Consider the following 19,408-nt stretch of genomic DNA (forward strand, 5'->3'; position numbering starts at 1 on the left):
CAAGGAATCTTTCTATTCCGATCTATTTCGTTACGTATTCGCACAGTCTTGAAGTTTAGTTATTTCACAGTCTTTTTAGAATAGAGTATATATATATGTGTGTGTGTATGTGTGTGTGTGGAGAGGCGTCGTCATTTCGCTCGTTACTTGCTCGTTCAAGTACCTTTTGGAAAAATGTAGCAGCAGTTGGATATCGTCAACACGCCGCAAAATACCAACACGGCTTTCCCTATCATTGTTCGCCACTTCTTGTCGCTCCTTCTGCAAATCAAACCGACCATCACCATTCATCCCATCCCCCTCGTTATATACGGCCTACGTATTTCAACTCGTCCTTCTTTTCATCTTGGAGAAAACGAGGGAGAAAACGAGTGTTCCACGCACGTGAAATAACGAAGGGAAGAGAATTATCATCGTGATTCTTCGTGTCGCCATATTGAGCGAGGAAAATTAATTCCCACCGACTCTTTCCAGAGTTTTATTATTACTTTCTCCGATTTTGAAACGGTCTCAAAGTAACATTTTACATTACTCGATACCGTGAATTACGTAAACAACTTTTATTCTCAACCTCCAAAATTTCCCCCCCTCCCCGACCTACGAGAAACGCTCGTCGATAATAGTCAGTAGTAGCGGGGCGGTAAATCGTTTGTATCGAAAGCCAGTACCAGTTCAAGCCCCGTATGATGGATCAGCCTCGTTTGTATTCAATAACTGCCGCCCCGGTGTATTTTCCATTTACCATTCACCGCAACCCGATTATCCTCGTTAACGCATTTAATTCGCCCGGCCACTCATCGTCACCTCCCCTCTCCGCCCCTTCCGATCGATGCATTATTAATTATCGGTATGACAAAAGCAATTAGCGATCGGTTATCCGACGCTCCTGGCGGGGAGGGGAGGGGAGGAGGAGGGTTCGGGAGAGGGCCGTTCGATTTGTCCCTTTCCGTCCACGTGCAATCTTCCTAATGGAACGAATTTTCCTAATGTAACACGGGGGGAGGGGGAGAGGAGGGTAGATTCCTAATAAATCGGGAGTACGATCTCCAACGGATATTCGAATCGAGTTTTCCACCGAAATTGCCACCACGGACGGATGGAATTTCGTCCACGAAACTCCTGGCTGCACGAATAATTTTAGAAACGAACGAATTTTTTGAACGAGGAGCAGTTATCGTTACATTGCGTTTTCTATACGCTTTCTTTTTCTTCTTCTTCTTCTTCTTCTTTTCTTTCTACAAGCGAAACAATCGATCGAAAATTGATCGTGGAGATAAGAGTAAGCGACGATCGAGCAATTACGGTAAATAAAATATTTCCGTACAGATTCGGCAAGATTTCGAAATGTTTTTGTTTTCCTTTCCTTCGATATTTCGCTCGACTTATCCTTCGGCTCGAAACGAGCGATTTGTTTATCTTTCGAAATACGTCTCGATGTAATATCATTCGGCTTCTCGCACGCGCGCGGGCAACCAGTGAATGAAAACGCTCGCTGTAAAAGTGTTATTTGTGCGGGAAACATCTTTAAATAAGCATGGAACAAGTTCTCGGCCCGTCCGCTTCAACGAGGTTCGCAAGAAATTTTGATAGGATCAATTTGAAAGTTAAATTAACTCGAAGTTAAAAATTTTCCACGGCGTTTATTGCTTCTGCGTCTCGACTACGGGGAGGGAGGGGAGAGGCAAACTTTTCTTATATTTTCAAACTTAATTATTCACCCGATAGAATAAATTGTACGAAAAGGAAAATAAAGAGAGAAAGAAAGATAGAAAAAAGCGTTTAACAATGTAATTATCGCTCGATATAAACGCAACATTGAGCAGAACGGGATAGAGGTACGTTCACTCGCTTCGAAACTGATAATATCGGAGGATAAACGGCGATATTTAAATGCGAAAACCATGCGAAACTTTTATCGCGTGTCGACAAGCAGAAACAGATCGATCAGCGTTTAAATTTTCATTTTTTTTTTTTTTTTTTTTTTTTTACAGGTAGGATACACGGGTCGAACGTTTAATCCGCGGCATACGTTCATCGAACGGATGGAAGATTAACATTCTGTGTATAAAACTATAGCGCGGCCATTCGGCCAACGAAATAACATCGGATATCAGTTAGTCACATACGGAATAGAATTGAAAAAGCCAGCTTAATCGAGCTGGCGAACCAATCTTGTACCGAACCATGCCTACCCCGCTCATGGAAAATGGAACGACCGATTCGACGTGGTATGACGACGTGGTATCAGTGAAACTTGCGATTTCTAATTTCTTGCTCCCGGAATCGACGCGGGATATATTAGAAAAGTATAAATCTCGAGTTTGTCCGATCGTTTAAATTTACAATCGTTCGATCGATCGTTTTCATTTTCAATTTTATCTCATAGAAATATCGTGTAATTTTAAACGTGGCCCGCGCCCGGCTCGACTCGAATTTCGAGGCGTGGAAAAAAGGTGGGCAAAGTTTCTCCCTCTGGTTTCGTTCATCCGCAAGGGGCGACGTGATATCGTAATTAATAATCCATTTTGCCAGTTTTTGCCCGGTGCACCTGACCGTCGCAGCTTGCTGCCCGCCGCTTACGGATAATTTATTATCGGTGGGCACCGCATTACTTCGGTGTACACCAAACCCGCCTCGTCGAAACGTCTGTCAAACGTCGATGCCCATCGCCGCAGTTTCCCTATTTTCTTCCCTCCGTTTTCCTCGCGATAACCGTTTAACCGTCGACCGTAATTTAGTAATATCGTCGCGTGACAAATTGTCGAATGTTGAAAACAATTGCTGCTTACTTTTCGACGTTTATTTGAAAATCTCGATCGCGAATTATTCGAATTATTTCGATAATTTTTGCGAATAATTATTCGAATAATTCCAAATATTTTGATTCGTTATATTTTTATTCATTTATTTTTGTTGTTTCGAGCGTTGTTTCCCTTCGTTTCGATTAATTCGAGCAATTTTTCCAACATATATTATTATTTTCAAATTACGCGTGACTTGATAACGTTGCATAACGCGTTCCCTTAATTATAGGGAATTTTGAACGGGAGATTATTAATTAATGACGCGATGTTAATTTTTCTTATATTGGGACGGTCTTTGTACTCGTACACTTTTATTTACGAAATATATATATATTTTTTTTTATACTCGTTTATTAAATACACATTTAAAAATTTTCGATAAAATATCGGGGAATTTGTGTGTAATCGAATTTGTGTTTTACTTTTACCTTTTGCATTTTTCGTGAAAAATATAAATTTTAGTAAATGAAAAAACGGGAGTAATATTGAAATTAAAAAGAGAGAGAGAGAGAGAGAGAGAGAACATTAAATTTTTCAATCAGCACCGTTTCATTAATAAAAACAGAAATATATATTTTTAGAGATGCATTTTTCGCATTATTCCGCTCGTATATTTATTCGAAAATTAATAACCGAAAGGAAAATCTTTTCCTTTCAACCTTTCTTTTTCCTGTTATACCTCGCCGACCGATATAAATAGTATTTCGATAATGCAGTTTTTGCGTCTATTTTATTCCCATTTCAATCCTGGCAATTTCTCTTTGAGAGAGAAGCTCGATAAAATAAGCAACGGCGAAATTACTTCGCCATTAATTTTCCGCCGTAGTTTTATCAACCCCTCCGCCACAGCTACTGATCTATTCAACTCCTTAAAAAAGAATTCACTTTGCAAAAGTCTCGCGGCAAAAAATCTCATACAGAATATCTCTCCCTGCGTTATTTCTCGAACGCATTTCTCACGTATAAATTTGTTCCAACGCTTATTGAAAAAAATATCAATAAAACTGAATTATCGTCGAATCAACGACTGTAACCTTTTCTATTAAAATTAGGAACATTTTTCGTAGACGGATCACGTTACAATCCTTTCGAAAGCTCTAAAGACGACGATGGACGATTGTATTGCCGGCTTAGGTAGCGATGATCGCCAATTAGTGGGTGATTATCGGAATGGCCGATATATAGGTGAACATTTCGATAGATAAGGGGAAGATGAAGGGGGAAGAGGAGGAGGAGGAGGAGGAGGAGGAGAAGGAGGAGGAGAAGGATCAAGAGGAGCGAGTAATGGGATCGAAGAGCCGTCTGTGTGTGGCCAGCTACACTCGGACCGTGTCAAATGAGCCTCGTTAGGCAAACTTTGAGAACATCCAGGATATTGTTCGACACGAAGGGGGGGAGGGGAGGGGGGCGTACAAGTGGACTCGATCCGTGGAGCGATGACGAGGGTCGTTCCGGATAAGAATTTCTTCCCCCTCCTCCTTCCCTCTTATTCAATAATTTGGCCCATCGTAATGTATAAGTGGCCATTAATCCACTTTAATGGGCCGCTACTTAAGGCGAAGGCGGGCCGTTACCGCCTTTTTATCGGTTACTTGTGACTGGCGCCTTTTCACCGGAGGGGAAGTTTTATTTGTTCCATTTATTTACCACCTCGTTTGGCGATCGGGTCGGGTCGGGTCGAGTCGAGTCGAGTCGAGTCGAGCGATCGCAGAAGAAACGCTGAATCAGAAGAGAAACGAGGAAGATAGCGGTTGAGGGATTACGGTTGACCTTTGTGGTTGCGAGCGGTATAAAGCGGAGCAAACGAGTCCAGCCTTTCTTTTTACCGAAACGGAATATCGAAATACCGTAAAAAAAAAAGGTAACGAGTTTAACTCGTTTAAAATAATAAATGCAAATTTCTAAACCGGCCAAGCCAAACAGGATCACCGGTTTAATAATACTTTGAACAACCGCAAACATCCCTCGGCGGTGAACTTGGAGAGGCCGTAACGAATTTCCAACCAAAGAAAAGAAATGGAAGGAAACCGATGTTTTTCCATTTCGATCCGGCTGTTAATCAATCCCGAGTCGATGCGTGTCGTTAATCTCGCGGACGCCATAAATTCACCTCGGCCTTTTGAACGGCCGGTGTTTCAAGACGAGCTGGAAAACAAATTATCCTTCTTCCGTGCGAGAGAAAGAGAGAGAGAGAGAGAGAGAGAGAGAGAGAATTTACATGCACGCTGGAGGGAGAGAGAAACACCTGTGGACACCGACACACAACACTGTAGAGCATCAAATCCGCATAAACGAGATCGAAGGAGGGAGAATCCAACTGTCGTGATTAACGAGCGAGTTTCGCCTGTCAGGCGGACGTTTCTATGGTCGTAAGCGGATATGGGCTGTTCGGTCAGAGCGCGTCGGTAGTAAAGGCATCAGATTGAATTTGGGATTGAGAGGAGCGAAAGGATCGAGAGGATGACGTGTTGCTGCCCCGATAAGGCAGCGTTTCGAAATTATGTGTGCACGCGTTCCACGAAGATTTACACTCTTTCGTCTGTCTCTCTCTCTCTCTCTCTATTGTTGTCTCACGGAAAATGGGGCATTTTGGTTGGTTTTACAAAAAAGCAGGACGTTGTGAAAAGCTTGGGATAAAAGAGATATAATTTTCGAGGTATGATTCCGGATCATTCGCGAAGATTTCGTCGTTTCGAGAGGGGAATGGAAATGGAAGAGTTTGATAATTCGAAATTTTCTATTCTCTTCGATAATTCGTTCTCTCTCTCTTTCTTTTTTTATTATAGTGAAAAAAAAGTCAAAAGTTCGTTTTACACCTATTATTCTGGAAACAAGTTTATCTACGCGTTTCCCTATTAGATATTCAATACAATGTTCGCATTCAGTTTCAAAACCGTTTCATTGTGATTCTTTCCGCTACGCTTCAATTTCGCTTCCATTTGTTTAGAATCACTCTTCCCAACGATTTTCTCTATTTTCTCCATTATGTTATATTTTCGATCCAATTCCTATTCATTCCATTAATATTCGAAATGGTGTTCCCGTAAAAAAGAGAGAGAGAGAGAAAAAAAAAGAAAAAGAGAAAAGGCATTACCTTTAAAAAGTTCCAATTAGCCTATTTTATTGATTACAAACATCGAAGAGAAGGCGCGTCGAACGGAATTTTTACAGATCGATCGAGTGTCACCCGTTCTCTTTTGTCACGGTGTCGTTAAATCAAATCGCTAATCAATTCTCGCCTCGTTCCACGGGAACAATAGACTTTGTTCCCTCTCTATTCGGCTCTTCCTAACATCGTCGCAGAAAAAGATCCGAGAGAGAAAGATGGAACGATAAAAGTCGGAGGAAGAGGTATTAAAAGCGCAATTATCGCGAGGCTTAATTACGAGACTCTCGTAACATCACAGTGGCTTCACTCCGCTTTTTTTTCTTCCTCTCTTTCTTTCCTTCTCCACGTTATTTCCACCAAAATCTTCTCTCTCTCTCTCTCTTTCCTCACCCCATCCCCCTGCTGAACGTCGCGACATCGCTCGGCTTTTCAAACGTGATAATCTTAACCTGTCGCTCGTTCGACTGTTAAGACAAACGAGAAAGGATTTATTTTACGATGTCAATAAAATCCTTGGAGATTGCGCAAACTGCTTTCTCGGATGGGGGCGTAGAAAATACTTATCGATTGCGATATTATTACTACAGGTATTCTCTATTAGAAATTATCTATATATACTTCTCACAGGATTAAACGAGATTTTTCGTTTCTGAAAAATTCGAAAACGAAAAGTTATCCTAGACTTTTCTAAAAATTCGCTTCTATTCTTTCCCTCATTTCTATCCGTTTACGACACTCCTCTATTCATAAACTATCCTGTCGATGAACGCAACGCTTCGTATATTCCCTCGAAACGGTACGTGTCTCGTTACCCTCACCGACGTTAAAAACTCTTTGTTATCGCGGCAATCCCGTCGCGTAATATAATAAGACTTTAAGATCCTCCCAGGAGGATTTGATTCTAACGTTGGAGATGAGGTTTCCAGCCTGTCTCCGTATTCCATTCCATTCCACGTTCGATACGAGACTTTGGAAAAAATAGCGTACCGGGTGGTTGGACCGACGAGAGAATCCTCTCTCTTCTGGGTCGTGTCATCTGGCGGGGGAGATTCAAGGCTGGCCGATGTAATGACGTAACAACGCACCGTGGATCGAACCCCGAGTCGGCCCCCGGGCAAACGCTGTCGGCTCTAGGTCGGACTCGTTCCTCCACTTTTTACACGGTGCTAGTACTTTTCCCTCCTCGCGCGACACGTGCCTCCTCCCTTCATCGCCCGATATATCAACATTCCGAATAATTTCCTTGGCTGGAAAATGCACGACAAATCTGGGTCGAAGGATTGTTTGTTTCGCGGTGGATGATTTTTACAATAGGGGAGGAAAATTTTTAATTTCGAGGGAGAGGGGGAAAATCGACCGTTTCCCCCCCTCTCTCTCTCTCTCTTTCTCTCGTGAAATTTTCAACGAATCGAATACGTATCCTCGCGTACGTATCCTCGTTGGAAATCGATTGTTTTTTGAATCACGAATTTTCTCCCATTTGGAAAATGGGCTTCCTTCCGATTCCATCGCAGGATTGATCGGCAGGATTAACTGGAAATGTCGCGAAATGCGAGATGATTGTTGTTAAGCGGATTAACAACGCGTCATTTGCTCGATTAAAACGTAACAAAGAGAATTAACACGGAAAGTAATTATATACCCGATCCCGTATTCCGCGCTCATTCGCCACCACTCATTGGCCGGCTCCACGTTTTACTATGCAACGTCTCGCCCGACCTGTTTGCGAATCGGTCGCGCACTCGGTTTCGTCGTCGATGAAAAACACCCTTCGTTCCATTTACCCCCTGCGCTTTACCCCGTCATTATAATATTAAACGTACATAATGATAATTCGATTCGATCAACAAGCGTGCACGCTTCGACCATTATGAACGATAATCTCGTTTCCCTCCCACTCGCGATTCCTGTATTTTGCGTTAATTAAAATTTTTAATTCTTTAGAAAATTTTCAATCCTTCGTTTTTTCGCGATAAAAGTTGCGAGGAGGGTCTTGGAGAGAATCTTGGAGAGAGGAAGAGACCATCGGCCACAGTTTCGATAACTCGAGCGAGCATAATTATTCGCGTCGAAACGACAAAAGGGTCACGCTTGGTTAAGTTTAGATGTACAATCGATCCTCGACTGTCGCTTATCTGCTTGGCCGGCCACCGCTGTCCTCGTTCTACTTATCTGCGCCCCCTTTCAAAAGCGAGGGGAGAGGGAAAGCGAGAGTTGGTAACCTGAATTGGAGCACAAAACAACGCTGTAACACGGCGTGGAAAGGTGGTAATTAACATCGGTCAAAATATTTTGTTCGAACCGCCGCCCGGTAATTTTACACAGAGATTAGCGAGTTTGTTCGTTGTTAATGATTCGGGCCGCGTTTTCACAGTCGATTACGATACGCGGATTGTGGATTATCGCGTGTTGTTTCGCGGTGTGCGCGCGAACACGTGACACAGTTGCGCGCGCGCGATAAATTTTGCAATACCGTAAAACATTTCGAAAATTAATTACTTACTCTTACCGTTCTATAATTTGCAATATTGTAATTGCGTTCCAGCTGGCGCAACAAATATAATTAAACGTAACCATGCGAGGCCGGTAATGGGTTTAATACCGTCCCATAATCGGACACGGACCGGATTCAATATTATCCAGTCCATGGCTCCGCTTGTAACCAGATTTGACGCGAACCAGGTTGCGCGGCTGAGTAGACGCGAATTTCCCGTGTTTTCTTTCTTAATTGGCCTCGCGCCAATCGCGCGTAAAGTTATGAAAATTTCGTGGGAATCGATTGGGCGGAAATTTTTCACGAATGCACACACAATGTTTTTGGGGGACCGAGTTAAATACGAGACGTTGCGTTAATAAGCACGGACAATTATCGCGACTTTGTTTACACACGCTCGAGAAATAATACGTGTTTCGTGGAAATGCATCGAGTTAATGCGAGTCAAAGCCGTTAAGGGAACACGTGAAGAATTTCATTAAAGTTAATGGCCCTGAAACGGGGGAGGGGAAAGATGAAAAACAGGATCTTTTTTTTTCTACCGACGTGGAAATGAAAACATAGCAAGGACAAAAAAGATATATATATATACTTGGGAGGCAAATTAAAAAGCTTTCCGGAAGCTTTTATCCTCCACCTTGATAAGTCGGATACATAATCTTCTTTTTCTTTTCTAGCTTTGACGTTTTTTCCCAGAGATTATTGAAAAATAGATGGGGGAAGGGGAATCTCTCTGTGCAGATAACGTACAAGCAACTTTCAATTTCCTAATTAGATAGCAAAAGAATAGATTCGCATCTCGAATTAACTTCCCCCCCCTTCGAGATCGAGTATCGAAATCCCTCCCTCGAGAGGAACCAACGAAAGATGAAAATATCGATAAACCATTTCCCAGTAACCTTGAAAAGGCGGACGATTCGGTGACCATCTCTTTATTATCCACCATATCGACGTTCCATCGATACGATAAGCTTTGTTGGAAAGCGTGTGGCGGCTCAAGGCCGTGCCTCCATTATCTATGCTAATTAAGGCAATGGCGATCTGGAACACGGTGCGCACCGCAATGGTGTTGCGTAAGAGAGGAGAAAGGGTTAAAGAGGATAAGGTGGAAACGCTTGAGTTGAGAGGGAGCTCGATAAAGGCCCAATTACGCCGTTATCTGATTCAGACACGAGACCGTGCACCCCTTCGATTTTTCGAGATTCCGATCTCGACTCGTACTCGCTTATCTCTTCCTGAATCTGGTTCTCGAGTGGATTTTGCGGGACGATTAATATTTCGCGAACACCGATCACCCGGAGAAGAGAAATGCGCGACTGTTGGTCGATAAACTTTCTTCTCTCTTAAATTTATCCCTCTCTCCTCCGAGGGTTTCCTACCCGTAAATGAAAATACGTTTCGCGCGAATATCAGCTGTTCTGAGCTGGTTCTAAGGTTAAGCTATTTTGGAAATAGTTGAAACGTACTCCTGTAAACGGAAGCCGGAGCAAGCGGCGGCAGCAAGACTTTATGGGATTTCATAGGGTAAGTTGTTGAAGTTTGAGACACCCCGGGTGTAAGTTGTATTTTCTTGGAGAAGTGTCTCGGGTTTCGGCAGTATTACAAGTACATACTACAGCTTTATGAGAGTTCTAATGGCAGCCTCGATACCTGTGCGTATATAACTTATAGCCTGTTTCGTACACCTAACTTTACATTGCGAGAAACCGCGTAGATCATCTGCGCGTATCGAGATGTTACACAACGTTTATTTGAGATTCGTCGAGGAACGCGCTTTTTCGATCGTTTCGAAGACGCTTGGATTATTATCCATGGCGTTAAAGCTGCTCGATCGATATGTGAAAAGAATCCAATTAATATTTATTGTATTAAATCGAGGACGGACATTATTATTATTATAAATGTTGTTACTTCCAAATTTTTCGATTATTTAGAACTTACTCCGAGAATTTTCCCCTTTAAAACGATGGTAATGCTGGTCATTATTCGTTTCTAAGATACCAACTTAAAACAAATTTTTTTCTCGTAAATTTCTTTTTCTTTGCATACACACGCATTTTGCCGATACACGCTGAAACACGCGATTTCTCTTCCACTATTACGCACTTTCTCGTGAAAAAAAAAAAAAAAGAAAAAGGGAAAAAAGAATACGCCAGTTCCGAGAATTTTAACTATTCATCGCCGTTTGCGTTTTACGTTCCGCTTTTTACAACCTTGTTTCTCAGGAACCAATAGAGATAGAGATCGATTCGAGGCAAAGCGCATTATCGTTGCTACGCTATATCAGCGAGAGATGTTATTTTTTTTTTTTTTAAAAAGAATACGTTGGCTGTTTCAATATCATCCGATATCGGGCAGCGCAGAAAACGTAATGTTATTTCATTAAGGAAAAAAAAGAAGGAAAAAGAAAATCTCGCGTTATTATCGATAATTAGCGGAGAGTTCTGAAGGAAATTGCACGCCATCCTCGAACCCACCTTACTTTTCCGATACAAAGTAATCGGATATCAGAAGGTGGAGGAACAGGTTCCAACGTCTGAAAAGTTTTAATTCGTGACATTGTCCCGGAAATCGTGGGGGGAATTTCAGAAATTCGCGAGATTCCGCGCCATTGCCGGCGCTATTTCGTTTTCTAACGCGGCCGCGCGCACTCCCCCCACCCTGATTCCGATGAAAGCTCACGTTGAAACGTTGGCAGGTTTTAATTTGCGGCATTCCTTGCCGCGTGAAATTCGAAGAATCCGTAAAATTTACAAAATTCGACGCCACCTCTGTCGCTTTCGCTATCATACCGTCGAAAACGGCACGATTTTCCCCGAATTTTCAACGTCACCCCGAAAACATCCAACCAATCCTTCCCCCCACTGGAAAATTATTCCATAACGAAAGAATTCGGGGGTACAAAGAATCCTTTCTTCTATTTTTAAATTACAAAAAAAAAAAAAAAAAAAAAAAGGAAAGTAAAATTGAGAGAGAAGCTTGGAAAAAGTATAAAAATTGAAGATTAATTTGCTTTCGCCTCGTGTTTTCGCATTTTCCTTTCCTTTCCTCTTCTCGAAAAGATTTGAAAAAAAAAAACAAAAAGATGAAACTCGAAGCGAGCCTATTTCATTACCTCACGCCAGACACACTCCTCTCCTCCTTATCCCCCCCCCCCCCAACAACGATACCGAACACTTCGCACCATTCACCAAGTTTCCTTCCCCAACTCGCGGCCGTTCAAACTCTTTCAGGAGGGCGTATATTAAACGCGATTTACCGGCGCACCAGCCAGCAACAATAGTTTGGAACATCTTGCGCGAGGCATCTCTCCTCCCCTCTCCATCTCCCCTGTTCCGTGTGTAAAACACGGTAGCGATACGTTTCGTGCGTAATTGCATAAGATAAACGTACGAGGATTAAACGCGGGACCGTCATTGTTTTACAACGTTCTACGCTGGAGGATCGGTTCCCCCAAACGTTTTTCTTCCCGGATTAAGAGCGTAAACACGGTCTTGGAAAGGAAAGGAAACCGAGCGTTCCGTTGCCCGCTCGACAGCTTTTAAATCGTCCGCTTATTCGAGGAGAGTTAACTTCATCCTCATCGACCGATTTTTATCGTCGACTTTGATCGATTTGTCGCGCGAATGCGAAACATTCTAGGATTGGATAGGATGGGATAAGGAAGATCGGAATTGGACGAGTGTGAAACGAGTTTCTGTTTTCGAATGGATAAATTTAGCGAAGAAGGGGAAAGTGAGAGACGATTTCGTTGACGATTTCCCTGAGAATGAGAAACTGCTTGAAAGAGGGGAAATGTATAATTATCGATAACAGACGATTCATCTTGTATAAACAGTCTTCGTTTAAAACCTTTGCTCGTTCTTGAACGTTCCTACCCACAATGGAGGGAAGGAGAAGAGGATACAAAGAGAAATCGTAGGAATAGAGTGAGAAATAAGAAGGAGAAGATTCTTAGACACGGTGCATAGACTCGGCCATCCGCGGAACAGAAATGGAACTCGGCGTACAGTTAAACACGTTCCTCTCCTTGGCAACTCTTTGCCTTTTGCTCCTCCGTTTCTATTATTTTGTTTCTTTTTTTCTTCTTCTCCTCCTTCTTTTTCTTCTTCCTTATTCCAGCAAATTCCTGAGGGGGAAAAGAAGGAAGTTTTTACCTCGAACCAGCCCCGGTAGCGGACACTAACTATGCAGATGAAAAATTCACCACTTTTCACCGGCCCTCGCCATTTTCTCACCGTCCCTCTGACCTCAACCAGACGAATCACTGTCCGACAAGTAACAAACGAGTCCTGCATTATTTTCACGGTCCTGTATTTCCCCCAAGATGTCGAGGGGCCATTATCCTCGCCATTTTCCCCTCCCCTCCTTCTTTTTTCTTTTCTTTTCCTTTCACCCTCGCGGTTTCCTTCGCGTCGCGCCGCAGGCTATCCACATCTGTGAGGGATTTTTCGTAAGTCGAGTTTCCATTTCCACGTTGTTATATGCGCGCTTGAAAATTCTAACGGAATCTATCTCTCGACAGAGAATCGACACGGGGGAGGGGGATTATTAAAAGAAATAATCAATGCCCGAAGCAACTTCCGTTCCGGTGATCTCGTTGTTCACGCCGTAAATTTATCTTTTGTTCTTGATATTTATCGTGCAACAATTTCCTTTCTAATTAAACTTTGTTTTAAACGGTTTGAAGATTATTTTCGAAAAGTAACATCGATTGCACGAAAGAGGCGAGGAACAACATCGCCTCGATCTGATTAAACTTGGTTACCCGTTAACTTCGATGTTCAACGCGAGAGAGAGAGAGAGAGAGAGAGAGAGAGAAATAAGTGAAATAGATTCTCGAGTTGAACGAGTACTCGCCTCGTGTTACATCCCTCAGTTTTATATACATTAATAAGAGAGGTGGACAAGTTTCAAGGTGGGAAAAGGAAGATGAATTATTTCGAGGACAAAGAAATACGAGGACGCACGACGAGCGCGTACGACGAGCGACTACTTCCTTTTAATTCCGCGCAACTTTTCGAGTAACAAGGTCGAAAGATGGCTACGAAAGGGGAATAATAAAAGCTCGAGGAGGGCGCGCGAAGGTTCTCTGTTCCTTCCTTTCATCGTGAGCAACGTGTATTGTGAAACGATAAAGTGAAATTAAAACGGGGATTAATAAAAAGTGGGAAAGGTTTCGTGAGGGAGATGATCGTTTGTTCGAAATGGGGAAGAGAGAATGGAACCGGATGTACAATTTCAATGCGCAACGTGTAATTATCGTCATCACGGATCATCACACCTGCTGCAATTTCCTTGCGATAATTCCATCCTCCTACATCCTTCGATGTAATAATTATCCTGTCTTTTTCCCCGGGAAAAACAAACAGCGCTCGTCGGAACGCAGCTGTGTACAGATGGGAATGAAACATCGGAAAGAAGAGCCGTTGAAAAGCAATAAAGTTTATGCGCACGAGCAATTTAACGATGGAAAATTATACCGAACCGAGTAAGGTAAACCGAATGTATAATTCATGAAAGCATGCCTCGTGCTTGGCGTGTCGTTAAAAAGGTGCTCGATGTAGCTTCGAAGGAAAAAGGAAAAAAAAGAGGGAGAGAGAGAAGAGAAAGAGAAAGAGCAGGAGAAAGAGGAGAAACGAAAGACGAAAGATAGGATTGTAGCACGATGGTTTTAAAAATAACACGCGCGCGAGTACACGTACACGCACACATTCGTGGGAGGATTAAGTACGAAAAGTAGCCGCCACTTTTCCAAACCTCGTTGCCGCTTCTGAAAACATTTATCGAGCGAAGTAATTACAACTGGTAGGATCGACGTAAGGGCACGAGGAGCTCGCATTTTAAAACCCCATTGTTCCGCTCGATTCGAGTGTTCGTACAAAAGAATCGTTCGGCCTTCGATAATGAATGGATCCCGGCTGGGTCACGGGCCGGTAATTATCTCGTTACTTTCAATGGAACATCTCCGGATCATCCGCGAATATTATTGAAAAACTCAAGCTCGAATTGCGGAATGTGATTTCCATACCGGGCGAATTTTAATGAATCCAATTTCGAAATTTTTCCTTTCCGCTTTGACATTCTCCCTCCTATTCTCACAACTTCGAGACGATTTTTAAATCAATCCCAACTATTCTCTTAACGGGGATACACCGTTAACGGAATCGTAACAATGAACGATATTTCTTCAGAAGTAAACGCATCTATCGCGTCTAGTTTACCTTAAAATTCGATCCAATCCCGGATTAAAATTAAGAAAACTTTGAACCGCTGTAACTCGGAGAATAATAACTTTGGGACGACGAGTAAGGGATCGTTGGAAGCGGTGGACCTTGCCCTTCGAAACGCATTTTGATTTATCTCGATACGACTTCCGGTTCCCGAGATATCGTCGCGCAAAGAGAATGGTAATTTTTGATCGTTTCTCTCCTTGCTCGGGCGTCGTCTCACCGACCTGCCCCAAACCGCAGACAAGCGGCAGACGCGATTCCTGGAAAAACATAGCCTAGTACGATTCTTAGTACGATTCGTAGTACGCGCTTCCAGGAAGAAATATAGGTGGCGCGCTCATTCATAACTTATTGTTGAGCGCCGCGAAAACTTTGAATCGTTGTATCTCGACAACCGTTCGAGATATCGGGATAAAACAAAAAGCAATTTCAACGGCACGATCTCCCCTATTTTTTTCTCTCTAAATTTTCCACGTTTTTTACGCGTGAAAAATTTTACACACGCGCAAAATTTATCGGTTTGTCAAATCAGAGACACTTTTATCTCGAAATCGCGTTCATACGCCGTCGTAAATCAACGTTGAGCCTGCGGCTCGAGTCGTTACACTCGTTATCGAGCATGTCGCGATTAAGATTCACCGCGATCTCCATAAAATCTTTTATCTCGTTCGCCGCGTTGCGTCTCAATGGCGTCGTTTACGAACACCACGGTGGCGGCCGATGACGAGCAAAGTAGGAAGGGGCAATGGAAGAAATCGAAGCGTATTTATCGCTCATGCAAATGGCGGATCGTTAACTTTTTCGAATCGCCGATGTTTATTTAATACGATCGAGAAGCAAAGAGTTTCGTGGTTCTCGTCTATCATCCTGCGCTCGGTTTCTTTCGCTGTTATGAACAAAGGGAAGGAAAGATAAGAGGAAAGGGGGGGGGGGAGAAAGAGGCTGGTACTCGAAAGCGCAGACCGGTTATTACATCATTACGCGTGATGTATAGCGGCCGCGAGGGCAACGGTATTAATCACGCCCGATGGAGATAAATTTCGATGCAATCGGGACGCGTGTGCACGCGTACACACACCGTGACGATAACGACTGAAAATACGTGGCTGCGTTTCGTTAATTTATTTCCACCGCATTAACGCGGTTGGAGGCGGCGCGACGAGGATCGGCTCGTACACCGTCTTGGGGCCGTCGTTGCGACACGATTCGACAACGATGAAATAATCGTAACGTCTCTCTTCGTCTGTCCGCTTCCTTCGTGTTTTCTTTTTTTCTCTCCTCTTCTTTAAAATGATCAGTTTCCCTAATAAATTAAATACCATCGTTATATTAAAGCATTCTATCCATTCGAAATAAAATAATAAAGCGCCTCATATACGCGTAATCGCCATTATGAATCATACTCGCTCATTATTTCAATATAGCAGACTGGTTCTTCGCGTTATATATATATCAGTTTCTCTGCCAATTAACGCAGAACAAAAACGATCTAATTGAATCCCTTTTCCGTGCGGCAGGTCCAGTTCTCGGTCTGCTTTGTATTAAATTGGCGCGGTTATTTCCTCGCGTTGCATTTAACATCGCTGCTGTCGCTGATGAACGCACACGCCTGGTGCCGCCTCCGCGCTTTATCCGCGCTTTTAACACGTTCTTGTGTTAATTAACGGTGTGTTGATACCGATATTGTTTTGTGCCCGGGATTGAAACATTTCGTAAGTATTTAATTCATCGAGCGATTCACTTGTGCAATTAATTTCTACGGTAATTGGCGAGTATCGCCATTACCTAACAGACGGTTCCTCGGATTACCGATCGGCCGATCAATTTAAACAATTAACTTGGCCCAGTTCCGGGTATTATCGCGATGATTAAAACGAGGGGGGCGCAAAACAACGGAGCAATTTTATCGGAAGGAAAGTAATTTCGGGAATTATTTTCGCTCATCATCAAGTTTTCATAATCACGTACGTGTACGTATATATCCAACCTTTCGAGAAAATATTAATTTTATCGGGTTTCAATATTTATCAACGAATATAATATAAAATCGGGAATATTTTAAATATTTATCACTATCGTCCCCGTTCATCAAGCGCATCCAATATTTGCCAACTGCCATTTAATCGTATTATTTCTCGCAAAAAAGAAAGAAAGAAAGAAAGAAAAAAAAAAAACTTGCCCTCAACAAAGAAACGAATTTCCTATCTCTTTCGTTCCGTCCAACTTTTCACGCCCCTCCTCCTCCTCCTCGCCAACAATCGAACCGAAAAATTATTCGCGGCACAAACTCGGCCAACACCCTTCTCGCGCAACTTCCCCGTACGCAATAATTCAACTTTTCGTATCCTCTCCTCGAACGAACTTGGACGAACAGCAACAACAAGAGGGGAGGGGGAGGAACGGAATGGCCGACACGAAGCAGCACACGCAATCCCATCCAATACGCGCGCAAACGTATTCGAAATGAATCGAATGTTTCGAGAGCGTTTTCGTTAATCCCTTCGTCGATATCCCGATCATCGTACAACCGTATCGTACAACATCCAGTCGATAATGGGTGGTGAATTTCTTACACGCGCAAAGACAAGTGGCGATCGATATTGGGCGCGCGTATTGCAACTCGAGCCGGTCGGATTAATATCGCATTAATCGTTTGTTTCGCCATTACGCCCGCCCGATCCATCGCCGATAGATACACCACGCGCAGTTTGCAACCTTACGCGATTCCATTTCCACCCATCACTTCCACGCAACACCAAGAATAAATTCACTTTATAAGAAGGATTCAGGGATTCATTTAACCCAATAATTCGCTCTTCCTTCTTCTGGGATAAGATAGAAATAATTCGAGGAATGTAATTTTTTTCATTTCATAACGAATTACGAGGAATGATTTCCCGTTATAAAGTTGCAGCGGGGATATTGGAATAGATGGAGTTTTAAAGAGACCGTTTAATGAAAATCGGTTTCTAAGAGAGAATTGCGCAGTATTAATTAAACTTTCAATAATGAAGTGTCGTGAAGTTTCGATAAAGGCTGCGGGGGTTAATGAACTTCTCGTTCGTGGATCGATATATCGAATGAAATAATCGCTTCTCGATTTTTAGAAAACAGAAAGAAGAAGAAGAAGAAGAAGAAGAAGAAGAAGAGGAAGAAAGAAATGGCGAGAATAAAGTTGGAGAAACTTTCCTCCTTCGGGTTTCCCTATCGATCACCGGGGCTAAATCCGGCGATAAATCAAAAGGAATCGGGGAAGAGGGGAGAATAGATTGGAGACGCGAGTCACATTTACAATTAACATCTGTTCCCATTCCCGTCACGCGATTCCCCGTCATTTTTCCTTGTCCCTTGACAAGGGCGGGAGGGGGGATAAGGTTCGTCCCCGGTTTAATTCGATAACACGGCGCGCAATATCGCGACACGAGTCGCGTGAGCTTAATTTCAACGATCCAAAGCCTCGAGGGAAAGCCTTCGATCACGACGACGAACAAAGAGACCAGGGTGATGATTATTTCTTTTCCATTTCTCCTTAACCACCGGCCTGCTTCCTCTGCCCATTCCGTGTTTCCTTCTCCTTTCCTCTCCTCTTCTTCTCTCGCGGAGAGAATCGATATTATCGCGACACGTAAGAAATCTTGGCCGGTTAAGGCCGAGTGCGTGCCTGCTGCTCGGTTAAGCCCGATAATCCGTCGAGTTTTTTTTACAGCCCCGTTGAAGAGGGAAAATCATCGTTTCTGCCCGTGCTTCTGTTTACCCCGGGGAATTAGCGGTGAATTAAAATTGATCGTTTCAGCGGATCAAGTCGAGGGGGACTTCATCAGGATCGGACTTTATTTCGTGCGCGTCGGTTTCATCGAGTCTCGACACGCCGAGTAATCTCGATATACAAGGACGATGATAAATTGACGATTTCACGGTGAGCTTCCGCCACGTCTCTCTCTCTCTCTCTCTCTCTCTTCAACGTTATCGCGTTAAGACTCGAGAAACTTTTTCAATTATCCTGGAATTAAATAACGGTTAAAACGGAAATATTTTAATCGGGAGATTTTAATAAGAAGGGAAAGGGCGTTCGAGGAATCGTTTCGACTCTTGTCAACAACGACAACGAGAGTGATCGTCTCTCGATCCACCAATTAAGAAGGTGGAAATCGGTGGGCGCAGTTTCGCTGGTAGGCGCGAAACAGAAGGAAGGGGCCAACCGGAGGAAGGAAAAAGCCTGTTCCAATCGCGCTAACGAGGCGAAGAAACGAGGAGGAGAGCGGTTGTTGCTCTTTCCGTGACGCGGAAACAGGCGGAGAGGGAAAGTTTCATCGGGCTTTTTTTTTTTTCACGATCACGCGAAATTATACGATAAGTTTAACGGTTGCTCGTGTCGCACGCGCGTTTAAAAAAGAAATCGCGGAAATTCATAAGAGGAACACCGCGTGGATATTTCCGCGGATAAAAGAGCGAATGTAAACGATGAAAGTTTTCGTTTCATCCCGCATTCAGACGCGACCGTCGTTTCGAATTATTTTCCAACGCCACTTTATCACCACGCCTCCTTCTTCTCCTCTCTCTCTCTCTCTCTCTCTCTATCTCTTCTTCCGCGATCGGACCGATTATTATCGCCTATTATTTGTCCAATAATAGAAACGAGAAGAGGGCGGGGGGAGGGACGAGAGGAAAGGATACGGAAGTTTTTAAAAATTCAATTGAATCGCGCGCCGCAAGAAATTGTTATTATCGAATATGAATGGGGGAACATTGTCTGTCGGTGGATAAAAGC

At 43.2% G+C, this 19,408-nt stretch overlaps 1 protein-coding gene across 6 annotated transcripts in view; it reads right to left on the reverse strand.

Annotated features, from left to right (window-relative positions):
- LOC100869960 (agrin) overlaps window positions 1-19,408 on the reverse strand; it is a 314,930-nt gene that overhangs the window by 27,747 nt on the left and 267,775 nt on the right. The window lies entirely within an intron of this gene.

This window comes from Apis florea, unplaced genomic scaffold (genome assembly GCF_048593485.1).
Source record: "Apis florea isolate Af1SG1 unplaced genomic scaffold, ASM4859348v1 contig_2897_pilon, whole genome shotgun sequence".
Lineage (NCBI taxonomy): Eukaryota > Metazoa > Arthropoda > Insecta > Hymenoptera > Apidae > Apis > Apis florea.